Consider the following 4,801-nt stretch of genomic DNA (forward strand, 5'->3'; position numbering starts at 1 on the left):
TTGATGTTCCTTTTTGATCTCTACCTCTGCTGATTTCAGCATTGAATATACCTTAGGAATGGTCTTTTCCATCCCCTGCATATTGAAGTTCATCACAAAGCTCTTGTAGCTTGGTGGGAGTGACTGGAGGATTCTGTCAATGACCGCGTCATCCGGGAGATTAACTCCCAGCTGAGTCAAGCGGTTGTGCAACCCAGACATCTTGAGTATGTGCTCACTAACAGAACTGTTTTCCTCCATCTTACAACTGAAGAACTTGTCGGAGACTTCATATCTCTCGACCCGGGCATGAGCTTGGAAAACCATTTTCAGCTCTTCGAACATCTCATATGCTCCGTGTTGCTCAAAACGCTTTTGGAGCCCCGGTTCTAAGCTGTAAAGCATGCCGCACTGAACGAGGGAGTAATCATCAGCACGAGACTGTCAAGCGTTCATAACGTCTTGGTTCTCTGGGATTGGTGCTTCACCTAGCGGCGCTTCTAGAACATAATCTTTCTTGGCAGCTATGAGGATGATCATCAGGTTCCGGACCCAGTCCGTATAGTTGCTGCCATCATCTTTCAGCTTGGTTTTCTCTAGGAATGCGTTGAAGTTGAGGGTAACGTGGGCCATTTGATCTACAAGACATATTGTAAAGATTTTATACTAAGTTCATGATAATTAAGTTCATCTAATCAAATTATTCAATGAACTCCCACTCAGATTAGACATCCCTCTAGTCATCTAAGTGATACATGATCCGACTCGACTAGCCTGTGTCCGATCATCACGTGAGATGGACTAGTCATCATCGGTGAACATCTCCATGTTGATCGTATCTTCTATACGACTCATGTTCGACCTTTCGGTATTCCGTGTTCCGAGGCCATGTTTGTACATGCTAGGCTCGTCAAGTCAACCTAAGTGTATTGCGTGTGTAAATCTGGCTTACACCCGTTGTATTCGAACGTTAGGATCTATCACACCCGATCATCACGTGGTGATTCGAAACAACGAACCTTTGCAATGGTGCATAGTTAGGGGGAACACTTTCTTGAAATTATTATGAGGGATCATCTTATTTACTACCGTCGTTCTAAGTAAACAAGATGAAAAACATGATAGACATCACATGCAATCAAATAGTGACATGATATGGCCAATATCATATAGCTCCTTTGATCTCCATCTTTGGGGCTCCATGATCATCTTCGTCACCGGCATGACACCATGATCTCCATCATCATGATCTCCATCATCGTGTCTCCATGAAGTTGCTCGCCAATTATTACTTCTACTTCTATGGCTAACGCATTTAGCAATAAAGTAAAGTAATTTACATGGCGTTTCTCAATGACACGCAGGTCATACAAAAATAAAGACAACTCCTATGGCTCCTGCCGGTTGTCATACTCATCGACATGCAAGTCATGATTCCTATTGCAAGAACATGATCTCATACATCACATATATATCATTCATCGTTCATCACAACTTTTGGCCATATCACATCACAAATCATATGCTGCAAAAACAAGTTAGACGTCCTCTAATTGTTGTTGCATGTTTTACGTGGCTACAATAGGGTTCTAGAAAAAACGTTTTCTTACCTACGTAAAAGCCACAACGTGATTTGCCAACTTCTATTTACCCTTCAGAAGGACCCTTTTCATCGAATCCTCTGCAACTACAGTGGGAGAGATAGACACCCGCTAGCAACCTTATGCAACTAGTGCATGTCAGTCGGTGGAACCTGTCTCACGTAAGCGTACGTGTAAGGTCGGTCTAGGCCGCTTCATCCAACAATACCGCTGAAGCAAAATAAGACTAGTAGTGGCAAGAAAGTTGACAACATCTACGCCCGCAACAAATTTGTGTTCTACTCGTGCAAAGAGAACTACGCAAAGACCTGGCTCATGATGCCACTGTTGGGGAACGTTGCATAAAATAAAAAATTTCCTACGTTCACCAAGATCAATATAGGAGTTCATCTAGCAACGAGAGAAAGGAGTGCATCTACATACCCTTGTATAACGCGAGCGGAAGCGTTCAAGAGAACGGGGTTGAGGGAGTCGTACTCGTCGTGATCCAAATCACTGATGATCCTAGCGCTGAACGGACAGCACCTCCGCGTTCAACACACGTACGGTTGAGGAAGACGTCTCCTCCTTCTTGATCCAGCAAGGGGGAAGGATAGGTTGACGGAGATCCAGCATCACAACGGCGTGGTGGTGGATGCAGCAGTGATCTCGGCAGAGCTTCGCCGAGCTTCTACGAGAGGGAGAGGTGTAGCAATGGGAGAGGGAGGCGCCAAGAGCATGGGTGCGGCTGCCCTCCCTTCCCCCTCTTTATATATGCCCCCTAGGGGGTGTGCTGGCCCTAGGAGATGCCATCTCCAAGGGGGGGGGGGGCGGCGGCCAGGGGGTGGCTTGCCCCCAAGGCAAGTGGAGGCCCCCCCACCCTAGGGTTTCCAACCCTAGGCGCAGGAGGGCCCAGGGGGGGCGCACCAGCCCACCAGGGGCTGGTTCCCCTCCCCACTTCAGCCCACGGGGCCCTCCGAGATAGGTGGCCCCACTTGGTGGACCCCCGGGACCCTTCCGGTGGTCCCGGTACAATACCGATGACCCCCAAAACTTTCCCGATGGACAAAACTGCACTTCCTATATATAATTCTTCACCTCCGGACCATTCCGGAAATCCTCGTGACGTCCGGGATCTCACCCGGGACTCCAAAAAACTTTCGAGTTACTGCATACTCATATCTCTACAACCCTAGCATCACCGAACCTTAAGTGTGTAGACCCTACGGGTTCGGGAGACATGAAGACATGACCGAGATGCCTCTCCGGTCAATAACCAACAACAGGATCTGGATACCCATGTTGGCTCCCACATACTCCTCGATGATATCATCGGATGAACCACGATGTCGAGGATTCAATCAACCCCGTATACAATTCCCTTTGTCAATCGGTACGTTACTTGCCCGAGACTCGATCGTCGGTATCCCAATACCTCGTTTAATCTCGTTACCCGCAAGTCACTTTACTCGTACCGTAATGCATGATCCCGTGACCAGACACTTGGTCATATTGAGCTCATTATGATGATGCATTACCGAGTGGGCCCAGAGATACCTCTCCGTCATACGGAGTGACAAATCCCAATCTCGATTCGTGCCAACCCAACAGACACTTTCGGAGATACCCGTAGTGCACCTTTATAGTCACCCGGTTACGTTGTGACGTTTGGCACACCCAAAGCACTCCTACAGTATCCAGGAGTTGCACAAGCTCATGGTCTAAGGAAATGATACTTGACATTTGGAAAAGCTCTAGCTAAATGAACTACACGATCTTTGAGCTATGCTTAGGATTGGGTCTTGTCCATCACATCATTCTCCTAATGATGTGATCCCGTTATCAATGACATCCAATGCCCATAGTCAGGAAACCATGACTATCTGTTGATCAACGAGCTAGTCAACTAGAGGCTTACTAGGGGCATGTTGTGGTCTATGTATTCACACGTGTATTATGATTTCTGGATAACACAGTTATAGCATGAATAATAGACAATTATCATGAACAAAGAAATATAATAATAACCATTTTATTATTACCTCTAGGGCATATTTCCAACAGATGTAACCCTTTCGAACAGGAGACGCATAGTGGTTACGCATACTGATGATTGACACCTATAGCTAGCAAGTTTCATCGGCATGAAGACCGGAACAGAGCAAATGAAGGGGGGAGGGGAGATGTCATTTGTGCTCACCAACGAACGCAAGGGCGGAGCTCGTCGCACACTAGACCCTCGCAACGACGAAATAACTGCATATTTAAATCGAAAGATGAGTAACATAGCAAGTATTCGACACTGACGGCCACATGTACCTCGCACTGACGATACTTGCTATTTATGGTACCATCGACACCGAGGAACCCTCTAACCCGCTCGTCCCCCGGTAAACTAAAGAGCAACTACCATCAGTGCAAGGTACATGAGGCGGTCGGCGTTGAACACTAGATCCACATCCCACAAGTGAAGCCGGCGCCCAGCGTCCCGCAACAATAGTTCTGGTGGCCGATGACGGTCGAACACCTTGGCGAATTTGTCTGGCAGCCTCTGTGATGAGGATTAAAGCCAAGTTTTGAAATTTTCAAACAACCAAACCGACTTGAGTTAGTTTGGGTGTTTCAAGTTTCAACACTTGCTTTCAATCGTCATCTTTGAGGCTTCTAGACAAATTTGCAATGGTGTTCCACCGCCATCGACGCCGAGAACTGTTGTTGCTGGACGCAGGACCCCAGTGTCACTTGTGGGACGTGGATGTAGTATTCGACACCGACGGCCACATGTACCTCGCACTGATGATACTTACTATTTAGGGTACCATCGACACCGAGGAACCCCCTAATTTGTAATGGAGTTCGACCGCCATCGACGCCGATAACAGTCGACGCATGATCGACGGGTCAGCACTCGGACCAGGGGTTCTCGGCATGGGCGTCGGGACCGGCAGGACCCATTGGCTCCACCGTCTATCCCCTCGGCAACCCTCTTCCTTTTCCCCTTTTTCCTCTTCTTCTACTTATTTTTCTTTTTTCAATTATTTTCTTCTTCTAACTATATAAACCTAAATCTGGGAGTAACCTAATCCTACCACTAAAATCTAAACCTAAACACAAAAAACAGTAAAAAAAATCACCTTGGGCGGTGGGGCCGGGGCGCCGCCTGGGCGGCAAGCCTTGGGCGGCTCGGCGGTGGCGGAGGAGGCGGCAGGGGCGGGGCGCCGCCGTGGGCCAGGGGGGTGCGG

Source organism: Triticum dicoccoides, chromosome 7B, assembly GCF_002162155.2.
Source record: "Triticum dicoccoides isolate Atlit2015 ecotype Zavitan chromosome 7B, WEW_v2.0, whole genome shotgun sequence".
Taxonomy (NCBI): Eukaryota; Viridiplantae; Streptophyta; class Magnoliopsida; order Poales; family Poaceae; genus Triticum; species Triticum dicoccoides.